Source organism: Ictalurus furcatus, chromosome 6, assembly GCF_023375685.1.
Source record: "Ictalurus furcatus strain D&B chromosome 6, Billie_1.0, whole genome shotgun sequence".
In the NCBI taxonomy this organism is placed as follows: Eukaryota; Metazoa; Chordata; class Actinopteri; order Siluriformes; family Ictaluridae; genus Ictalurus; species Ictalurus furcatus.
Window position 1 is genome coordinate 1,091,583 of NC_071260.1, and position 25,096 is coordinate 1,116,678.

A 25,096-nucleotide genomic window follows, 5' to 3' on the forward strand; every position below is an offset into this window, starting at 1 on the left:
TAACCATCTAGGGTACGCGCTTAACCAGGTAATACATACAAACGGGTACTTCAAAGGATCCGCAAGATTCTTTTTTTTTAAAAAGAAAAGAAAGAGTTTTGTTTCTGTCCCTCTGGGAGAACCATTAACCATTATAGAACAGAGTATAGCAGCAAAATGGGTTGCACGTTAAACCTTTTTAGGAAGCTAAGGGCTCTAAATTATCCAATGACCATTTAAAGAACACTTTTTATTTTTCATTCTTGGAGCGTTTTCTCATAGGAACACTTCATTGTAGAACCTTTACGGTTTCCTCCAGATGAACAACCGGTCAGTTCAGTATTACACTATTATGGCTCCTTGCCTGTCTCTCTGTGGGAACCCTTGAATATTCTCTGACATAGTGTGTCCCTATCAGAAAGAGTTCCGAGTAGATCCCTTTAGGAAGATAACAACCCTAAATTTTCACACTAAACATTTTTCTCCTTCCTCATAAGGAAACACTTACGTTTGGGTTCTACAGAGAACCTTTGAGGTTTCCTCCAAAAGAATATCTGATCAGTTAGGAACTCCCTTAGGGTTATCGAGTAGTTCCTCTTGGGGAACCCTTAAGATACTACAACACAATGTTACTGTATCCGAAAGGGTTACACGTACAAATCTTTTAGGATGCCTGTAAACTGTACTTTACTATCTGCTGACACCTTAAAGAACACTTTTTTCCTCCAACAGTGCACCAATTACGAAGGAGCTAAATATTAAACTCTTGACCAGTTCTAGATATTAAGAAGAATGTAATGAGATTAAAGAACTTACAGAATCCTTGATCCTTGACACTTGAGAGTTTTCCCCTGCGTTCTTAGAAAATCTAGAATGCTTCCGGTCCTTTGGATGTCCCTCTTGGGAACCCTTAAAGATGCTACAAATAAATGAAAATGTCTTTATCGGAAAAGGTTCCAAGTAAGGAGATGTTTGTGCAACATGTATGGAAGGAGTCTCCAGTGTCAGCGCTTTATAACTGTAGCTGTAAAGCTGTAACTTTACATTTTCTGACATCTTCCGGGCAGAAGAGTTTACGCTTTTTTGCGGTTTCTCGGTAACACGACGAGCTTCATGTTAACTTCAGGAGAGAGGAAACAGAGAAGCGGGTCAGGGAACAACGTTATGTTTATAGCTGATATAACGTGAATCAGGAACACCTCGTCTCTATCAGCGATCTCCGGTGTCTTCTAGCTTCCTTGTTTTCTGCAGTGTTTGTTGATTCACTTCTGTGTTTTCTGAGAATCAATTTACATTGTTTTGCAGAGATTATCTGAAAAAATGGACTAAATGAGAGAGCGAGAGAGTGTGAGAGAGAGCGAGAGAGAAAGACAGAGAGAGAGAGAGAGAGAGAGAGAGAGAGAGAGAAAGAGAGAGAGAGACAGAGAGACAGAGAGAAAGAGAGTGAGTCAAGTGTCTGGTTTGCACGCCGGTGCTAAAATCACCGAAATCCCACGCACATTTGATCCTCAAACTAATTAATGTTGCTTAGAGAGCCTCATCCAGCCATCTGAGGTCAGAGGAAAGACGGAGGGTTAGGCTTTAATAAGAGCATGTGGGGTAACACAGTATTTAGCACCGATTACACAGGAAGCAAATTAATTACGCTTTCTGAATTCGACAGAATGACTTGAACTGGTGACTTGTTTTTGTCACAGTTTCACGTTAATGAGTTCAGAGTTCCTTTCATGGCTTTTGTTTTACTTTTTCGCTCGCTTGATTGACTGACAAGAGATATAATGATACCGAGGTTTTAACATCTTCAGACTCTCACGTCTCATTTTTCCTTCCTGTCATGTGACCGCCGCTCTCTCCCATGCCCTGTGTTAATCCTTACTGTAAAACCGAGAGGTGTTTCATTACACACACCGACTGCTGCGGAGTCGGTAGGGGAAATCACACTCTCGGCGTTCTCGGCTCACTCCTTCCTGCCGAATTAAAATCTGGCACTTCATTTGCATCTTTAATTTGCACTGATAGCGTTCCAGTCCGTCCTGGGGATTTTCACGTCTCATGACGCAGACGCGCCAGAAGAGCGTCTACTGTGCAGGCTGGATGAGCTGTCCAAGCACCATGTTGGTGAGACAGCTTTAAATAAATGTAAAGACATCTGTCTGCGTTTGAGTTACGCAAGATCTTTTTTTTTTCCATTTGTTAAAAGTGACGAAATGCGAAACTTGAGTTGATGCCTGGTCATGTGACTGTGAAAAGTTGGGAGTCCATATTGTGTGAACTGACGGAGAGTGGGCGGGGCTAGGAAAATTACAGTCATGCAAATGAGAAATGAAGCAATTTGTTTAGATTTTTTTTCCTATTTAAAATCCTGCACCAATAACCCTGCATTTTTTATGCTCTTGTGCTTTTATGTTCGCTCTGCATTGCTCACTACGTTGGACGTGTCTTATCTTTACTTTACTGACGGTTGCTACGGTTTCACTGGTTGCCAAATTAATAGCACTAAAAGCTAAACACATAGTTAGTCTGTGTGTCTTTATAGACAAATGACAGATGTACGTCTTCTCTCAGACAAACAATTTGCCACCCCACATCTGGAGCAGTGGTGCCACCCCTGCCTCGGGTTTATTTAAGACACATTGACAAGCCGTAGTCAGAATAAATACACGTTGTCTTTGACTTGACTTTATTTAGAAATCTGCATCCATCAGTATTATTTCACATGATCACAAACAGAGACATGACTTTGTAAAAAATCAGATTAACAAAAACCAAAAACGTGATTTCTTTTTTAACAGCTTTGTGTAAAGCCGGATTATGACAGGTTGAGAAACGAGAACATTACACTGAGTGTTCAGGTAAGATAAGAGATTAACCCAGTTATCCATGAAGAGATGAATGTCTGGGGTGAAGTTTAAAAAGAAGAGATGGCATGTAGATTCAGTTTCCTGGAACGCCTCACATCTCTTTCCCTCTTTGCCTAGAGGAGTGCGAGCCTGAGCTTTAATTCCGATCGGGAATTCTGAGAAATTTCACCCATCACTGCCCAGTCCTTTCATCTCCACTGATGATCCAGCGATATACAGTTATTTTTCCTGGCGAGCTGACGTAAAGGAACTCCGTTGCAGGCGTCTTAACATCGGGTTGCTGTTTTAGTTCAACGAGAGTTGGCGAGGGTTCTGAATATGACGAGCATGTGGAGCGGCGGGTTAAAGAATTCAGCCTAGCTTCGTTTATTCACTCCGAATCTCACCTCCTAAGTGCTTTTATTGCCCTTTAATTATCCAAAGTGGCACAGAGCGCTCTCGAGGAGATGGAGAGGAAGGAATCGTGCCGTGTTTCACAGGAAGTGTGTAAGGTTATGTTTAAGGTTAAGTGTACTGCCAATAAGAACCCTTGAGTTCGGCAAGGCGGGTCAGAGCATCCTCATCTCGTTTTTTTCGTTTTTTCTTCACTCTGCCTTTTTGCATTTCACTTTAATGACTAGCTCTGCCCATTTTTCACCGAGTAAAATCAAAACTTAACATGTGCAAAGATTGCTTATTATGTAATTCTTCAATTCAGGGCCTGGAGACTTACAAGGTTGTTCTTTTCAAACCTACATCTGTCCAGTGGCTTACACATCCATGCCCCAGGCATTTTCTATTCTAATTGAATTTACTGATAGTTTTGGATTGTTGGATTGTTCATTCTGAACTTTTTTTTATCCTTCTATTTAGGATGCCACTTCCACTGAAAATCCTCCAAACCATCCTCAACAGTCTTCCTCATGTCCTGACCTGAATTAAGTGTCTTGTGGCTTCTATAAGTGTAAGAGCTCGATATAAAATGAACAAAATGTCAAATGACAGGCTGTGCTGGATCAAGTGCTATTTTATTCTATGTGCTGCTGAATAATGGGCGTGGAAGCCATTTTGTTCAATTAAACCAGTGATTAATGTGAGAATTACAGCTAGCACTGTTCATGCAGAGATATATTAATATATTAGTGATATAGTACTGTACTGTAGTCTCCTATTAGATTTTAATTACAAATCATACTAGTGTGTAAGATTTGATAAGATAAGATAAGATTACAAATCATATTAGTGTGTGTATATATATATATATATATATATATATATATATATATATATATATATATATATATGTTTAAAGCTGGTGTAGACACTAGTGAAAAACTTCTCTGTCTTCTACTTTGGAAAAATTTGCACACACACACACACACACACACACACACACACACACACACACACACAGGTAATTTTAATAATCTGATTGTGGAGATAATCCACTTGTCATGGTGTGTGACCTGACTCTGAATATGAGGAACAGCTTTTGGACTCTGTATACAGCTTTTCTACAAAGTAAAGTCATCAAAAATATGTGAATGGTGAAAAAAAGTTACTGTTCTGTTAAATATCATTAACGCAGGGTGACATCATCAAAAGTGCCAGACGAATACACACAGTGATGGAGAGACTGGAACACACACTCTCTGCGGTATAGTCTATTCCAAAACACCGTTTCTGTCCACCGTTATCACATCAGTTCTTCATCCAGAAGCCAACTTTTAGACCTCCACCCAAGCGCTCGACCTCTGCGTGGCTTCGGTTCGGTATCTTAAAGCTTCCTTAAACAGGGCAGTGTGGGTTCGGTCGTCTGCTAACACTGCATGCAGCTATAAATGTTCTGCAATTCATCAGAGTGAGGGAGAGAGATATGAGGCACGGCGAGGGCGAAGGTGCGATAAGCTGCATATGTTCACGCAGACTTATTTACAGCAAAGTGAATCTGTTTATCTGGCTAAACTTTTCATATGCACACAAACCTGCATATCTCACAGTGTGTGTGTGTGTGTGTGTGTGTGTGTGTGTGTGTGTGTGTGTGTGTGTGTGTGTGTGTGTGCATAGTTCCATATTTAGTTCCATATTTATGGTTCAGTCTGTTGAACCATAAATGGTGGAAATGTGCAACTGAACACACACCAGTTAGAATCAATCCACAAAAAATAATGACAATAATGACTGAATCTGAGTGTAACTTGTCATTATTGTTATTATTGTGTCATTGTGTTTTAGAGTTCATCAAAGTCCCAGACAGACAGACAGACGGTAAAACATGTCAAATAAATAAATAAATAAAACAATACATGACCTTTAGAAAACATTTTAAAAGACCATTTCAAAAATCACTCTAGTAATACAGCAGGATCATTTCATGTACTAAAAATGTAAAATATGCAAAGTTATCAAGAATTACGTTGAATAGTAATCTCACCATGGCTTAGTTGTTAGTATGATTGCCTCGGCCTATGGGGTTGGGGGTTCAATTTACTCCAGGTTCTCTGGTTTCCTCCCCCAGATCAAAGACATGCACTGTAGGCTGATTGCCATCTCTAAATTGTGTTAGTGTGTTTTGTTTCCGTTTTGGCGTCTTCCTGTTCCGTATTCTGTATTGGTGGGTTTTAGAATTTAATGAAAAATTTCAAACACGGACTTTGGTCTTTGGTTAGAATGGCAGATGCTTCCCAATACATTGGAGATTTTGATTTTATTTGTACGTATTTGGAGTCAAAACATTCTTCTGCCAGTAAATTGATGTAAACTTATGTGAGTAATTGACAGTATAATACTGGAAACAAAAAAACAAAAACAAACAAAAAACAGTCCAGTAATTACCTATTAATATATTATAGTTCTTTACTGTAAATATGGTTTACTTTACTGGCAGCTCTATACATCTTTTACAGTGTAAACAAGGACTAAATACAGTACAGGTGAACACAATTAGGTAACAAACCACTGACAGGACAGAGGCAGATACAGGACTAGACCAGAAACAAAGGCACACGGAAATGTAAACAAAATCACATGACGTGACGAAGCCGAGAGAGGAGATTCGAGACATAACTAGGTCTAAAGAGTAAAATATGCATTAACCATTTTAGCGTAGATTGTCTCAGAACTGACCGGAGAGACGTAAACCTCATGTAAGTGCATGCGTGCATGGACTGCTTCTTAAGTAATCCATGGTCATGCTGCAGTGCTTATGCGGGATCATTGTTCAATCAGGACCACATGGTGCTGAATTATAGCAAGAAATCACATTAAGTGTCCTAGAGTAAATTGCCTTAGTGAAAATTAGCCTCGTAGAGCCGCATAAAACAGCACGTGGCAGTCATTTCTAGTGATTGAATACCTTTTCCATCCCATTAATTTCATGGATATGGTTCTAGATCGTGATTAACCGTCTCCTCGAACGTGCTCCTTCCGTGCTTCCAGTGACGCCTCTCACCTGCACGCGAGCCGAAGTGTTTCTCCAACATAAAGGAAAATTCCAATTATAGCCGAACATATTGTTCTTTTATCAGAGAGAAGCTGGAGACGGCAGATGGGCATCAAACAGGAGTTACAGGAATTCAAGGCCGTTATCAGCCGTCCTGCCAATTACGGCTGCGGGAGGCGGCGTAGGAGCCATGCACAGATCAGAGATCAGACAGAGCCACCGTGCCGGAGATGCACAGACAGCTCCGCTCAAGATAACGAGCTGTTTGTTTGTGGGCTGATTGCACGCTAAAGCAATGGACGCAGATTACGCCGTGCGTCAGACTAAATTACACTCTGTGCAAACAACCGCAACTGAAATCATTTTTAGTGTCGGGCCAGGATTAAGTGCTGTCAGCTGGGCTCAAGATAAACCCTAATTACTCACTGTATGTAAAAGTTGAATTCATTACGTATGAAGTTGCAAGAGTCAGAAGCGATGTCATGATGTACGTGATGATTTAGACACGGGCAATGCTAAGCCTCGTAGCGTCAGAGCAAAACTATAGAAGAACCCTTCAGATCCTAGAAGAACACCTTGGCGTGTTTTCTCGCTTTCCGTTGGCACACAAAACCGAGGTGGGTTGGCACGAAAGTCAGGATCCTGAGACCCTGCTAAGGGATTTCTTGTAAAAATTCCATTTAAGTTTAATTTAAGGAGAAACTCTTAGATGAGAACTTTTAGTGCTGCTTAAGGAGAACTCATAGTACCTCTGGTGTGCATCTGTGCACCTGACTGTAGCTGGTATTTTTTTGTGATTTATTTCCAGTTCCAGATGTAGGGGTGTTAGCAGAAGCTGGGTTTAAGCTCTTCTCTCATCACCACCGCACTCCGGAGAAATCTCTGGAACGAGCTGACTGCGTGTGGATCTATAATTTAGTAGAAGTGGAATGATGTACGAGCTCTCAAACCGTGTTGTTCTTGCTGGCCAGTTCTCCTCCAGCAACTTTTCCAGAATCTGAAAACCAACACACTGCACTTTTTAAATTCATGGGCATCATCAGGAGCTTTGCTGCACGTCTCAGCTCTTTTTCTACCGTCGTGGAAAACCATGGAGGAAGCATTGAGTTGTGCATTTGAGCTGTGGTCTGTGTTTAAAACGACGGGATGTTAAATGGAAAAAAAAAAGTCTATATTGAATAATGAATACGTTTTCTAAGAAACTGCCAATTTTATTTTCTTTGCTGTGAAATATAATTCGATGTAACATAAAACCAAGAGACAATTTAAACATGAAAAATAAAAACACTAGTATGATGATATATGAATGAGAAGATAGGAGTCGTGTGAAGTGAACAGTGCTAGCTGTAATTCTCACATTAATCACTGGTTTAATTGAACAAAATGGCTTCCACGCCCATTATTCAGCAGCACATAGAATAGAATAGCACTTGATCCAGCACAGCCTGTTATTCTACACTTTATTATCTTATATAGTGCTATATAAAGTTATGATATAAAGTTACGCAAAACTTAATGAAGCCAGGAGATGTTTTGATTTGTAGAATAAATAAAATAAAGTCAGTGTTTGTATTCATTCAATGCACTCTGCTGTATGTGAAGGATAATCTGACCGAGCGCTCTAAGAAACTCTAAATTCATTCCTCATTACATCCATAGAATATTCACTCCTCCGGATCAGCGATGTCTCTGATGGAGATGCGTCTTCTGTCTTCTGATGTGTGAAATAAGGAAAGAAAAACAACTTTTTTAAAAAAAACCATATTTAATATTAAGTGGATTTACAGCCAGAACGTAGATTTCAGCGTGACATGTTGTGCTTACATAAAACTGTCAGACAGTGGCAGTGTACTAAACACCTCACACCTCACTCCTCACTCGAACCGAAGTTCAAAGTTCAAACTGCTCCATTCGCATAGATGCGAATCTGGTTCCTCTCGAGGTTTCTTCCTGGTGTCGTTTCAGGGAGAGTTTTCTCGCCGCAGTCGCCTCTGGCTTGCTCATTAGGGATCTTAATCTACATCTAGATTTCTGAAAAGCCGCTTCATGACAATGTCTACTGTTAAGCTCTATCTCTAAAATTTGATTGAATTTGCCTGGTAGAAATATTCATTGTGCACGCAATTCCCAATATGGAACTGGCTGGAGACTTATCCATTCCTTCTGTTTTATCATAACTGTCCCTGAGAACCGACTATAATAATGTTTGGTGTTAACAATACAGATTTCATATAGTAATAATAATAATAATAATAACAATAATGCTCTAGTGTTAAGTACATATTTTAAGCAACAAGCCCATGTGGTGTGGAATAAGACGAGCTGTTTGTGGTGGATTTGGGTGCTTGCTCTCCACGTTTGTTGCTGCAGGATATTATGGGATCTTCAGGGATGTCTGAGACGTGTTTGTGCTGAATGATGAATGGATGATAAGTTGGCGTAGGCCTTCCTCCATTTACGTGACTCCTTTGGGCCAAAGCTCAGCCATTAAACATTTTTCCCAATCGACACCATCTCGTGTTCAAGTTCTCGTGCTCACCACCGTTGCTTTTTCTTGCCAGAGGGAATTCCGGGAGCAGGCAGGATATTTCCCAAGCTTTCATGAGTCATGCCATCCCTAAGGTCTTAACAGGATCATCAAGCTTCTGCGCGGTAGAGCGGATACCTGCGATATTGCTTTTTGATATTGCTGGCATTCCAAACGTATTCTGCATTATAGATTTTATATCAATGTACGCTCAGTCAAATCCACACAATTTATCACTGATGGGAGAAAACACAACAACAACAACTGCAGACCCCTGTACATCTCATCCAGGACACCCAGCATGGAAAACTACACTATCATCACAGTTACACTACTTCCTCAACTGTTACACAATTCTCGAATCTGATTGGTCAGAAGGTCTTGATTGGTTTTCTATAACAGTTTTACTTCACTGATAATAAACAGATTTAAAAAAAACTTCTGAAATTGTTGACATGCTGTTGTGACGTTTTCCTTAAGTAAGGAGATGTTTATGGAAGGAGTCTCCAGAGTCAGAGGTCAAGATGGAACTTCAGGAAGCTTTGCGGTTGCTCAGTAACATGAAAAGCTGCATTTGTTTTGTCTTATTAGCTTCAGAAGAGAGAGAATAAACAGAGGGTGGAACGACTATTTACAGCTGCTATATCGTAAGTGAGAACAGGAACTCACTCGTTTCACAGACGTTTATTTTAGTTTTGTACTTTGTACTTTGATTCTCAGCTCTGTGCTAGTCTGCTAGCTTTATGCTAGCTTTGTAAACGATGTACACGTATAAGCTACATGCGTATATTAATACTTCGTGAACTTTGTATCTATAGTTTTAGATGTCAGGCGTCTGAAAAGTGTCCTTTATAGCTGCGTAGACACAGTAGGGGTGCCATTTCTTTTCAGTTGTCTTTTGTATCTATTTTGAATTAAGAAAGTCATTTAAAAATCTCACGTAATCTTTTGTTTATTATTTCAGCGTTAGTCACTCCAGCAGCTTCTTATTGAGACATTTTCCACAAAATCACATCAAAACAACAAAACCGATCCGCCGTCCGGGGTTTATGCTACGACCCTCGCTTCCCGCTGACACAACAAGGTTGGTGGTAGCTTGTTTTAGATTAAAAATGGTTGTAACACACACCTGCTGGACCATACTGAATAAAAAGGTGTGCTGGAGTTCATCCTCGCCTTGCCTCGCCTCGCCTCGCCTCGTCTGTCAGTGAGAGGAGATAAAAAGACAGCTTTTCATAGGAATGGTAGTTTTTTGTTGTAATGTTGTACAGTGCCAGAGGCTGCAGCATGAGCTATGACAAATTAAACAGCCTGATATATCGGGTTTTGTTGTGAAAAGGAAATATGACTGCACTGAAATGAACAACATTTTCTCCTAAATAAAGAGGCTAGAAGTCAGAACTGTGACCGGACAGAGGCACAAACTGAAATTTTACCACAAACACGTCACAGTTTAATAAGCTATGTCTTGTTTACGATTCTGAGTCTTCAGTATTTTCCATTATATTAAGACAAACAAATGACATGATATGATTATAAATGCACATTAAAAAAACATTTTTTTTGTCAATTTAAGTAATAATCAATCATATTTAGCTATAGAGCACATTTAAAAACAACCAAGGTTGAACAAAGTGATGTACAATATATAAAAAATATAAAAAGTACCTAAACATACATCAAAGTAAATAAATGACAAGAAATATACTATATAATACACTAAAAAGATCATAAATCACAATGATCACGGAATAATGAAAGCAACAAATGTAATAAAACACTTACGTGTGATGCTGTTATAGTGAGAACTTGTTTCATGGACATTCTACAACATTAAATGTAACTACAAACGGATAAAAAGTATGATGTGTGATTTTATAATAAATAAAAAACTATAAGTGTTGGTGAATTGCAGTGGTGTAAGAGGAATAAAACGCTTCGGGACATTCAGGATTATTGGACAGTGATTATTGTTGGGTCAGTAATGCCAGCTCATGTCATTGTTGATTCTTCTTTAACAGCAGCACACACATGGAGCACGGTAATGACAGATCAGACGGCAGTGATATTATCTTGCAGGAAATTGAAGAAATCATGTTCACTGGGTTTTTAAAAATGGAAAACTATGAACGGAAATCACATCGGCATAGGCGCTTTAAATTCTGCCCTCATGCCCCGTATATTAAAAGCATAAATAACAATTTATTCCCTTCATGTCAGGCTGCCCGAGGCGTCATACGTGCAGATCGGCGAGGAAATAATAACGCAGGCTAATTGAGGGGACATGAAGTAGACACTCGGTGATGGAGAGCACTGACGGTGAGTTTAGAGGCAGCTGGATGTGATTTTACACGGCTAATGGAGTGTTTATATACAGCCTGAGTGAATTATTCTGCCTTTGTAGTATCTCAGACACAAAAGTGTTCCTCGCCTCTTTAAAGCGCTAACATCGCTCTCTCTCTCTCTCTCTCTCTCTCTCTCTGACACAGATTAATCCGGACCCTGTGATAGAAATGATTTTTAGCCGTGTAGTTGTGTGTGTGTGTGTGTGTGTGTGTGTGTGTGTGTGTAATTTTGTCTGATGTACAGTGTAATCTGTCTGTCTTCTTACCATGCAATCAATCCACACACAAGCACCTCGTTAGCGTACACGAAGCCGATGCTACGTCTCGGTGTCTCTCGGGTCGTTGTGAGTCGCAAAATGATTTTTGTTGTGTATGCGTTCAGCTTGTGACCAATACAAATATGCTCAAATAGTGTAATTAGACCTAATGAACTTTTTATATTTAAATTGCCATTGTTCATAATTCTATAAAACAGCAGATTACTTTCAGAATTGAATGAAATGCTTCCCTGCTGATTTATTTATTTAGTTGTTTGTTTGTTTGTTTGTTATTTTTCCCAATTTTGTCACATGCCAACTCCCACCCAGCAGCCAGCTCTCTCATACCAGTTACCATGCGGGGAATGTATAGGCTTACTACGAGATACGTGAAGCTTTTGAATGTCACAAGGGCATCTGCCCTGTTCCACATACATGCTGTGATTGACAGGGGAGAGAGAGTATGCCACTCCCACTTGCACTCCCCTCCGAATCTATTGGAACAGCAAGGCCGATTCATTGTTTTTGCCGTAGACTGAAGACGTTTGGATTTGAGATCAAAAGATGAATCTGAGAAGAGGGTGTAGAATTTCAGCTTTTATTTCCTGGTTTTGAAATGTAGACGTGTTTAACAGAAGAGAAAACACATCACATTTTGTATCAGACCTCCCAATTTGTAGGCGAGAAAAACTATTGGAACATGTGACTGACAGGTGTTTCCTGTTACCCAGATTAGAGAGATGTCTGTGGGATCAAAGCGAACCATTTTAAAGCAGAGAAAAGAGGGAAAATCAATCAGAGGCATTGCACAAGACAACAATTTGGAATGTCCTGAAACAGAAAGAAACCACTGGTGTACTGAGCGACAGACACTGAACAGGTCTTGGCCAAGCAAAACAACAACAGCTGATGATAGAAACATTGTGAGGGCTGTGAAGAAAAACCCAAAAAACAACAGTCTGCCAATTTACAGGGAAATGCGTCCGAATGGATCAGGAGGAACTTCATCATGCAGTAAGACAACGATCCAAAACACACTTCCACCTCAACACAGGACTTCATCAGGGGAGAAAGTGGAAGGTTTTAGACTGGACAAGTCAATCACCCGACCTTCACCCAACTGATCAGTATCTCACTTCCTGAAGAGGAGACTGAAGGGAGAAACCCCCCTAGAACAAACAACTACTGAAAGAAGCTGCAGGAGAAACCTGGAGAAGCTTCACAGAAGAAGAAACCAGCAGTTTGGTGTCAGTGAGTCGCAGGAGTGATGCAGTTTGTTGGGATGGTTTTTGTTGCACCACGGACTGTATTCAGTGTGATGCCGGTTGAGCTTCCCCAGCTACACATGCTCTAGCATATGTGTTATGTGAGTTGCATAATAAAGTGAGCGTACACAACTAGATCTACGTTAACCGTCTGTTCTGTATAAAACAAAGGACAGAATCAAACAGTTATTGCAAGCAAGGGATATGCACCTTCAAGACTGATCTGTTCCTATACTTATGCTCGCCTAAAAATCGGGTGGTCTGACACTAAAAGGTTCTATGTTTTATGTCATTTGACACGGCTAGATGTAAACACCAGGAAATCAAAGCTGAAATCCTAAACTCTGTTGTGGACTGTATATGGAGTATTTGATGGCAGCGTTTAACATGGCTCAGCCAATCAGATTTCAGAACCGAAAATACACAATTTATGATGTGATGTTCTCGCACTGCTCTGGTTTTCTGTTCATCTCAGCTTGTGAAACCGGCTATGACGACAAATGTTGTTCAAATAAATAGCCATGGTGACTCAGGGTATTCATTGGTGAAACCAGGTCGAATTGTCCATTACCATTTCATTTATAACCCATCCTGTAATTTTCCATCTTTTTAAAAACGCCACTTTGCCTTAAAGTCCACTTAAGCTGCGCTGAAAAAAAAAATGGTTTACTTTCGAAATCTGCTGAAAGTAACTGAATGAGAATCGAACAGCTTTGGATGGTGAACATTACGCATTTGTAGGCTAAGTGGGTCTCTCTATAACCTGCAGTGTTACAGATGCACTCTTCATCCAGCATGCTGATAAATGGCTTAGCATGTTGGTGTGTGTGTGTGTGTGTGTGTGTGTGTGTGTGTGTGTGTGTGAAGAGGTTAGAGTTTCTCTCTCCTGATTAGCCTACACACTGCTTATCAATGTCCTTGTCCAAGTATCCCTATGCCCCCGTCCACAGCATGATGAAAATAAATCTAATATATTATGTCATATTTCGGGTGCAGGTACATAAGGGAGTCAAAACTTTTAGTCAATAAGTTGACTGAAGATAGTTCAAAATGTTCCATAAAAGTTTTTTATACTATAAATCATGACTGGTGCACCCTTGTGGAAAGGGGAAAAAAATCAATAAATCTAGAGAAAAAAATACTGGAACATGTGTCAGACAGGTGTGTCCTGTTACCCAGGTGTGTCCTGTTACCCAGGTGTTTCCTGTTACCAGGTGTGTCCTGTTACCCAGGTGTGTCCTGTTAGAGTGATTGTTTAAACAATAAGTAGCTCTGAACATCTACTCTTGGTTTTAGCTCTAGGTTTCACATGTGAAGACTGCGCTTGTTGTTAAAAAGGATAAACCAACATGAAGACCAAGGAGCTGTCTAAGGGAGAAAAGTGAGATTTTGAAGCTGAGAAAAGAGGGAAAGTCTATCAGATGCTTTCCTTGTGGAAAGGGGGAAAAAATCAAGCCAGAGTTTGGCGCTTTGTTAATAAATGTAACCAAGAGACATGGGTTGTTTCCCAAAACCTGCTAACATTATTTCACTTATTTACTACTAAATACTTCAATACTTCATACTACTGTCCGAGCTGCTGTTCTAGAAAACTAATCAGCACATGACGACCAATCACAATCCAGGATTCAACAGCGTTGTGGTTTGTTCTATTACAACATAGAAGGCAAAAAAAAAAAAAAAAGTGGTGAGAATCTTTACCACATGAAGAGAACCTGATTAGTTAGAACCGCATGTGTTGCAGTTCTCTGTGTGGTTTAATGGCTCTCCTGATCTTTCATATCAAACTCGGCTCATTATCCATTCATCATGCTCTTCATTGGCTGAATGAGACATGTCAGAATTGGGAAAAATCGGAAAGTGTGTTCACTCAGCTGTGGTCCCCAGGGATTCCTGTACAAGCTCTATGGTTTAGGGGTAAATCCTCACGGTCGACCGGAGCCGGAGCTCAGAAACGACACACCTGAAATGTGTTTTCTTCGGTCTGTTGTGTAAAACTGAGAGCTCTCTCGGGTCTCTCAGGCTTCACAGGGTTTTAAAAAGTGCTGCCAAATAAGCAGAGGATTTTTCTCAGACACCCGCACAGTGGGTAAGATTTAAATAGTACAGTGTTTTTTTTTTTTTTGTTTTTTTTTTTTTTTTTGGAGCTTTGGAAATCAGGCACAGACGGAGAGGGGTGAATAATGTGTGAAATAATGTGTTAAAAGCTACATTTCCAGCACTTTTGTGGAATAAAAGAGAACACATCTGGCTATGATTCAAACAAAGTGTAAAAACACAACCACAGCTGTCATTACTGATGGAAAGCAGTGAAGCAGAGTGTGATTCTAGAGAGTATAGGGGTGATTGTAAGGAGTGTAGGAGTTCAATTCAGTTCAGGTTTATTAGTACAGCGTGTTTAACAGTGGACATTGTCTCAGAGCAGCGGTACAGAAACATATACATTCAGGATATAGATGTTAAATGTATGAATTTATCTGTAATGAGCAGCCAGAGGTGACGGTGGTCAAAAAAACTCCCTGAGACGATATGAGGAAGAAACCTTGAGAGGAACCAGTCTCAAAAGGAACCCGTCCTCATCTGGGTAATAACGGATAGTGTGATTATAAATAAATACACCCCTTCTATAAATGTGCTAATACTACATGCTGAAATAGTGCAGTTGTGTAAGCAGGAAATTCATTACAGTGTCTACAGGAAGTCTGTTTTGTTGAACTTCTCCACTGTTCACTGATGGAGACTCGTTTGTGGTAATTGTAGTGCTAAAGCTATCACAGCATAACTGTTCATATGAACTGAGTTCCAGAGCATCTTTATGGTGTTTAAGTGGTACCATCCTCAGTAATCTCAGTGATCTTTAGTCTGCACCATGTGGGGACATCCTCAGCAGCAGCATGTGACTTCCAACTGATGAGAACTCCAACCAGAAGTAGGGCATCAGGATGGATCAAGCAGATCCGGAGAGGGTTAGGGTTAGGAGAGAGAGAGAGAGAGAGAGAGAAAGAGAGAGAGAAGGAGAGAGAGGGAGAGATTATTAGGTATGGTTATTGTCCTGTAATGGTTAAGGACAGTGTAGTTTGCGTGAGTGAAAGGAGGGACTCCGGCAAGACTAGCTATAATATCATAACTAAAAGGGAGAACCAGAAGGGAACACAGACATGAGGACTCCCTGGGACATAAGACGATCAGACACTCCACCATCAACACACCTGGGTGAAGGTGTGAAAGTGGGGGGAGCGACAGCATCCAAACATCCCAGTTCACCACACCACTCTATAGCTGTGATCGTCTAGATCTGCTCCTTTACCTAAGAACAAAACTATTCACTAAAAGCTTGAGTAAACAAATATGTTTTCAGCCTGGACTTAAACACTGAGACTGCGTCTGAGTCCTGAACACTAATTGGAAGACTGTTCCATAACAGTGGGGCTCTATAAGAGAAAGCTCTTCCCCCTGCTGTAGCCTTCGCTATTCCAGGTACCAACAAATATTCTGCACCTTTTGATCTAAGTAGGCGTGGCAGATCATAGAAAACCAAAAGGTCGCTTAGATACTGTGGCGCGAGACCGTTTAGTGCTTTATAGGTTAATAATAGTATTTTATAATCAATGTGAGATTTCACTGGGTACCAGTGCAGTGTGGATAAGATCCTACACACTCCTACACACTGTCTCACACTCCCTAACACACCACACACACACTCCTACACACTCTCACACTCCCTAACACACTACTATCACTCCTTCACACTCTCACACTCCCTAACACACTACTATCACTCCTACACACTCTCACACTCCCTAACACACTACTATCACTCCTACACACTCTCACACTCCCTAACACACTACAATCACTCCTACACACTCTCACACTCCCTAACACACTACAATCACTCCTACACACTCTCACACTCCCTAACACACTACTATCACTCCTACACACTCTCACACTCCCTAACACACCACACACATACTCCTACACACTCTCACACTCCCTAACACACTACTATCACTCCTACACACTCTCACACTCCCTAACACACTACAATCACTCCTACACACTCTCACACTCCCTCACACACTACTATCACTCCTACACACTCTCACACTCCCTAACACACTACTATCACTCCTACACACTCTCACACTCCCTAACACACTACTATCACTCCTACACACTCTCACACTCCCTAACACACTACTATCACTCCTACACACTCTCACACTCCCTAACACACTACTATCACTCCTACACACTCTCACACTCCCTAACACACTACAATCACTCCTACACACTCTCACACTCCCTAACACACTACAATCACTCCTACACACTCTCACACTCCCTAACACACTACTATCACTCCTACACACTCTCACACTCCCTAACACACCACACACATACTCCTACACACTCTCACACTCCCTAACACACTACTATCACTCCTACACACTCTCACACTCCCTAACACACTACTATCACTCCTACACACTCTCACACTCCCTCACACACTACTATCACTCCTACACACTCTCACACTCCCTAACACACCACACACACACTCCTACACACTCTCACACTCCCTAACACACTACAATCACTCCTACACACTCTCACACTCCCTAACACACTACAATCACTCCTACACACTCTCACACTCCCTAACACACTACAATCACTCCTACACACTCTCACACTCCCTAACACACCACACACACACTCCTACACACTCTCACACTCCCTAACACACTACTATCACTCCTACACACTCTCACACTCCCTAACACACTACAATCACTCCTACACACTCTCACACTCCCTAACACACTACTATCACTCCTACACACTCTCACACTCCCTAACACACTACAATCACTCCTACACACTCTCACACTCCCTAACACACTACTATCACTCCTACACACTCTCACACTCCCTAACACACTACAATCACTCCTACACACTCTCACACTCCCTAACACACTACAGTCACTCCTACACACTCTCACACTCCCTAACACACCACACACATACTCCTACACACTCTCTCACACTCCCTAACACACTACTATCACTCCTACACACTCTCACACTCCTTAACACACTACTATCACTCCTACACACTCTCACACTCCCTAACACACTACTATCACTCCTACACACTCTCACACTCCCTAACACACTACTATCACTCCTACACACTCTCACACTCCCTAACACACTACTATCACTCCTACACACTCTCACACTCCCTAACACACTACAATCACTCCTACACACTCTCACACTCCCTAACACACTACTATCACTCCTACACACTCTCACACTCCCTAACACACTACTATCACTCCTACACACTCTCACACTCCCTAACACACTACAATCACTCCTACACACTCTCACACTCCCTAACACACTACAATCACCCCTACACACTCTCACACTCCCTAACACACCACACACACACTCCTACACACTCTCACACTCCCTAACACACCACACACACACTCCTACACACTCTCACACTCCCTAACACACTACTATCACTCCTACACACTCTCACACTCCCTAACACACCACACACACACTCCTACACACTCCCTAACACACTACAATCACTCCTACACACACTCTCACACTCCCTAACACACCACACACACACTCCTACACACTCTCACACTCCCTAATACACTACTATCACTCCTACACACTCTCTCACACTCCCTAACACACCACACACACACTCCTACACTCTCTCACACTCCCTAACACACTACAATTGCTCCTACACACTCTCTCACACTCCCTAACACACCACACACACACTCCTACACACTCTCACACTCCCTAACACACCACACACACACTCCTACACACTCTCACACTCCCTAACACACCACACACACACTCTTACACACTCTCTCACACTCCCTAACACACCACACACACACACTCCTACACTCTCTCACACTCCCTAACACACCACACACTCCTACACACTCTCTCACACTCCCTAACACACCACACACACACTCCTACACACTCCCTAACACACCACACACACACTCCTACACACTCCCTAACACACCACACACACACTCCTACACACGCCCCTAACACACCACACCCACACTCCTACACAATCTCTCATAATCCCTAACAGACTACAATCACAGTAGAAGTAACACACAGACACACACTGACACTACATAACAGAGTGAGAGAGAAAAAATTACATTAGAAGAAAAAACATCAAACATGAAGCAGTGGCACTGAATGAAAACAATTGTGTGTGTGTGTGTGTGTGTGTGTGTGTGTATTAGAGAGGACAGGAGATGGAAAGAAGGAGGGAGGGAACGAGTGGACAAATAAGGGAGGGAGGGGAAGAGATTAAAAGAAAATGAAGCAGTGACACAGAACGAAGACAAGTCTTTGTGTGTGTGTGTGTGTGTGTGTGTGTGTGTGTTAGTCATTTGGACAGGGGGCTCCTGGGAAACAGCGGCTCTGACTAAACAGGAATCCTCCCTCTTAGCCAATGAGTTTAGCGACAGGAGCAGATGTTTGTGAAGAGCAGCATGAGTGTGTGTGATCCTCCCTCAGAGACGAGCACTGTCTCTCTCTCTCTCTCTCACACACACACACACACACACACAAGCATCCTCAGCCCCAGCCTCTCCCCTCTCCTCTCTCTCTCTGTCTCTCTCTCTCTCTCTCTCTCTCTCTCTCTCTCCCCACACACATTCTGTGGCAGCGCTCGGTGGTGGAAGCATCTCGCTCGTAAGTGAGTCCCTGTTTATCCTGCGTTCGAGAGCCACTGTGCACCAGCCAGCGCTACACTGATACACACTCGCACTTCAGTTTTATCCTCCTGCTTCTGAGGGACGTGATGGAGGGATAACGGATGAAGAAGGGATAACGGAGACCGGAGGAGCGCTAAGTTTTCAGACGAGCCAGGAGCCGATTATGTAAGTGTGGTTTTGTTAATGATACGTTTGAAGTGACGTTGTGGCAAGTTTGAGAGGTGTGAAGTAGAAGATGGAGAGAAGTAAACGAGGATACGAGGAAAAGATGAAGAGGTGATGGAGAGATGATGGGAGACAAGATGATGGACAGAGGACGGCTGTTAGAGATGAAGAGGCAGCTGAAGTATCGTCTTTGAAAGCATCAGAGTGAAGGAAAGAGGGAGAGATAATAGAGGAGGAGAGAATGAAAGGAAGGAGGAAAATGGAAAGAGGGGAGAGATGAGAGAGAGCACACTGTTCTCGAATGCGGGACTTCATAAGGAGAAGAGGAGAGGGTGATGAAGAGATCACAGAGACACAGCAACAGCTGAACATTCTCCTGAACATGAGGTGTGAGGAACCGTGGACAGAAGTGAAAGAGGAGAGAAGAGAATGGAAGGGTGAGATGGCATGAGGTAAAAATGAGAAAGAGGAGAGGAAAGAAAAGGAAAGAGGAGGGATGGGAGCGGTACAGCAGCAAGAGGTATCTTAACATGTGAGACAAGAACAAATGAAGGAACGTGGAAGAGGAGAGCTGGTGAGAGAGAAAAGTGGAAAAGAGTAACTGCTGAAGGAGGAGAGAAAATAGAAGAGAGGAAAATGAGAAGAAGTGATGAACAGGAAAGAAAAGGAGAAGTGTTGAACAGGAGAGGAATTAAAGAAAGGAAGGAAGATGATAAGAAGTGATGAATAGGAGAGGGAAAGAATGGAGATGAGAAAAAGAAGTGATGAACAGGAAAGGAAAGGAAGGAGCGCAAGCTCAAGAAATAATAAGGGAAGGAGAGTGAAGGAAGGAAGATGAGAAGAAGTGATGAAAAGGAGAGGAAAGAAAGCAAGATCAGAAGTTGAACTAGAAAAGAAAAGAGGCACTGAATAGAAAGTAGAAGAAAAGGGAAATGGTGATAGATCAGAGGAAAGGATGGAGGAGGGAAAATGAAGTGATAAAAGATGAAGATGAAAGAAGGAAAGTTGAGAGGAAGATGAGAGAGAGGAAGAGGAAGCGATGGAATATTCAGCGGTTCCTGAGCATGGAGAGGAACGATGGAGAGAAGATGGAGGAAGAGAGGAATGGAGGAGATATCAGGAGAGAGTATGAAGAGAATGGAAGGATGAAGAGAAGTAAAAGACGAGTGTTAGGAACAGCAGATGCTGAGCTTTTGTTCCTGTACATATGCAGTATTAATAAACAGCTTTACATAATCACACTTTACACACTGTTTGGGATAAATGATAGAAGATCCGAGTGATTCGACTAGCTGTGCTGTGATGCCGTCCTGAATCAAATGAATCAAATGAATCAAAATGGTTTAACAAATATACTTGAAAGAGTTGAATCAGTAATACGAATCCTTCAGCTCAACACTACATGTATTTTCTCTCTCTCTCTCTTAGTGTGTGTGTGTGTGTGTGTGTGTGTGTGTGTGTGCGTGTGGTTTGTTTACATGCTTCGGTAGCCCATAAAATATTTATGGACTCTATCCTGAACTGTGAATCAAATGAATAAAAAAAGGTTAAATTCGGTTTTATTTTGAAGAAAGAATCAAATCAATAATGTGACTCCTTTGGCCAATCACTGCATGCATTGTGTGTGTGTGTGTGTGTGTGTGTGTGTGTGTGTGTGTGCTGTTTCATACAGGAAGTGGATGTCAGTGAGTTGTCCAATACATGGAAACTTTCATTGTTCTGTGCAGAACCCTATGCCAACCGTAAACCATCTGAAGAACACTTAATGATCACTTTTCATGAACCCTTGTAGATATTTAAATGTCTCTGTTGCTCCTTGAAACTTATCTGCATCTAGCACCCTAAATGATACTGTAGTTTGTTGCTCTGGAGGAACCCTTAAAGGTTCTATGTAGAACAGAAACCATCAACTATAATGATCCAAAGGACTCTTAATGAACCCTTTTTGAATTTATATAAACGTTTCTTTGAAACTCACCTGCATCTAGAATCCCTAAAGGGTATTTGTGTTTATCGCTGTGGGGGAACCCTTCAAGGGATTCTCTGTAGAACAGATTTCCTTCTTTAGATTTCAGGTTTGAGGCAGATAGAACTGTTAAACATCCAACAAAACCTTGAAGTTGCCTTTTTCAGCAGTGATGACAGTAATACACTTAAGCATTGACTTTAGAGCCCTTACTGGTATCCCAGGGTGTGTTCTGGAGGAACTCTTGAAGGTTCTTTCTAGGTAGAACTTTACAATAAAATGTTTTCCAACAGGAAAGGGCTTGGAGTAGACCCATTCGAGGATGCTGCAGACCCTTAATTATTTAAAATACCCTTAAAACCCCTTTTTAAGATTTATCTGATACGGTATTGATTCGAAAGTCACCTGCATGAAGATTTCTCTGAAGATTTCTGTTTAAGGTTCTGTGTAGAACAGATTTTTAGTAAATGTTTCAAGTAGAACAACTATAGACAGCTGGAACCATTCACCACCCAACAAACACTTGAGTTACCTATTTGTTTTCTTTTAAAACACACCCTTAGACAATTGAGAACCTTTAATAGTTCTCTGGTTGACCCTTTAAAGTTCTATATAGATCCCAATAATAAAGTGTTTTTCCATCGGCAAAGCTTTGGAGTAGAACCCTTTTACACCCTTAATTATCCAAAGAACCCTCAAATAAACCTTTTTATGAATGCTTGTAGATATTTACATTACTCGCATGCTCTATTGCTTTAAAAGTGACTTGTATCTAGCACCCTAAAGTCTAGGGGAACCCTTATAGGTTCTATGTAGAACTGGTTTACAAAGTTGGAACCTTTAACCATCCAAACATCCTTGAGGTATGTTTTTTCCCCCAAGAGCATAGAGTTAAATAATTTATTTTTAATGTGAATATAATACAGAGAACCCCGCTGCAGTAATGTACTAGAACCGCAAGTGTTCTTCGATCATCCATTAGGAGGAACTCTTAAAAGCTTGTCTTAAAGTGTTTCTCTGCCAGAAAGGGGTTAAAGTAAACACATTTTGCGAAGCTATGGAAGCTTAGGAAGCATCATTATCCAAAGCACCCATAACGAGTCCTTTTTTTTTTTTTAAAGAATGCATAAACCACGGTTCTCGCTGCCAGTAATTAGGCTCTTCATTAACAAGCAACCCTGTAGATTCCCCTTTCATCGATGTGGCTTCAGGTCAGAACCTTTATTAGATGTTTGTTAGGATTTTGTGGTTGCGATGGAGATTTCCTGCATAGCTGCTGTATTTCAATGTGAGTGTCGGTGTGATTAATTTCAGCCTCATGTACGTCACACACACACGTACACACACCTCCGGTCGTGTTCAGGGAAATCAGGCCTCGTTCCCTCTCTGCATTGCCCAGCTCTGATAAATCAGCATGTTAGAAACGCAGAACCCAGATTTCAACTGGGACTCGGCTGCATCCCGTAATTAATGAGAAGAGCATCTCATTCACACGAGGATTCGAGATATTAGACCCGGTCGAGACGGTTCTCCGCGGGACGCTGGGAGAATTGGACGAGGACAGTCTTCATCACGTTTGGAGCAGTTACCCAGCAGATACATGAATGATTATTTAGTGAAGGCAGTATGGGGACTTGCATGGGGTAAATATCTCCTGCATTTTATATTTCTGAAGCTCTTTAACAGCGTCCAAGATTCATTTTCTCTGAGTGTATACTACTTTCATGGTCCAAGTTATTAGTATAAAGTATTTGTGTCTGATGCTGATGTCGCAGCGGGATTCCAATCTCGTTAGCGACCTACGAGATGACGAGCGATGGTGATGATGTCGACGGCGGTGTTAGCATGAACGTCGGAGCTTTGGAAGCTGACGTGTTTGATCAGAGTGTACAGACGAGGATATGCGAGAGCTGGACAGACTAAAGGACTAAAGCACCGCCGCATCGCTCTCTAAGCAGAGACGAAGTGAGGGTTAAATCCCACTGCTTCAATTTCTGACTCCATTTAATTAATGATCTGAGAGATAATAAAATTCCAACCTCTATTGTTAAATTGATCTCCAGGTTCAGACATCTTGGCACCAGCCTTACGATGGCATTGTGGGTAATGTAGGAAACCGATAACAATGACGTGAACATAGACCAAGAAAGAAGTTTAAACTCTGAGTTTCTTGATCAATTAAATAATATGCACGTCATTCAGGGAGGATTTTTTTCCTCTTATAACTCTAATCCGTCTGAGCCTCAATATGAGCATCTCCTTATCCTCACTTTAAGAGAATCATTCATTAATCCATGATCAAGATATCCTTTATTCTTCTGGAGATAACGACGACGAGTGAGTGTTGATCGGTTCCAGCGTCTCCATGGTTACCTCCAAAAACCACACTACAGGATGAGAAAACAGCTTCGACATCACTATGGTTATTGCGTGGACTGTCGCCATTGTAATATTTCCTCACAGACGTTATTAGAACGTTGCAGGAATGTTTTTGGACGTTACACGTCCATGTCGTTGTGCGAGTGCTGGATACAGAACATCGAGCAACAGGTTAGAGTCAGTAATTACTGTACACTCCTACACGGCGAGCGCTCCTGATGAATATAGTGCTACGGTGGTGTGGAGAGTATTGCACGTTCGGTGTGTTCTGAGAGACTCTTCACAGGTTTGGATGTAGGCCATGACTGCGTAGGTGTTCATCTGCAGTACAGTAGCTGATGGAAACACAAAACCGTTTTCTCTTGCACATAAAAGTCTCAGAAAACTTGAGATCGTGAGCGTAATGGACTGTGTGGAAGGGTTTATATTTAGGCGGCAGTGCTGTGCTGAGTGCGGTGACAGCGTCGCTCCGTCTCTCTGTTCGCTCCCCGTCTTCAGGTGCGACGGGAACGGCAGCCGGTGACTGATGAATGTTCTCTGCCTCATGCGGCTCCAGTGAAGATGATGGAGGGATGGGAGGCGGGCCATCTCGTTCTGACTCGCCGTAAATAGCACACGTCTGTTTTACAGTGCTGAAATGTGGCAGTCGGGGGAGTGCGGCTCTGTTCGCTCACCGCCGTTTAAAACACGGGACAGACACGACCTTCAGCACTCAAACCGTCAAATTTCTGCCTGCTCAGACATTTTCTATAAATTACATGTTTGTATTAATGCGTTTTCGTTTCTATAGTAATGCCTCATTCGCAGGGACTCATACGCCGGACGCTCCACTGATAATAAACAGATTTTTTTTTTTTTTTTAATCGTGACATTTTCTCCAGGAGATGTTTATTTAACATTTATGGAAGGAGTCTCCAGTGTCAGAATTAAAGCTGTAACGTCTTGAACAACGTGAGAACAATGTAACCACGTACAAATGGACTAAAAGTATGACGTGTTGTTCTTTAAAACATATATAATCATAAATGATCAATTTAAGTGGTACAAAAGGAATAAAACACTTGGGGACATGCTGTTATGTAACTCCGCTTCATCACACCACCTCGTCATTATTATTATTATTATTAT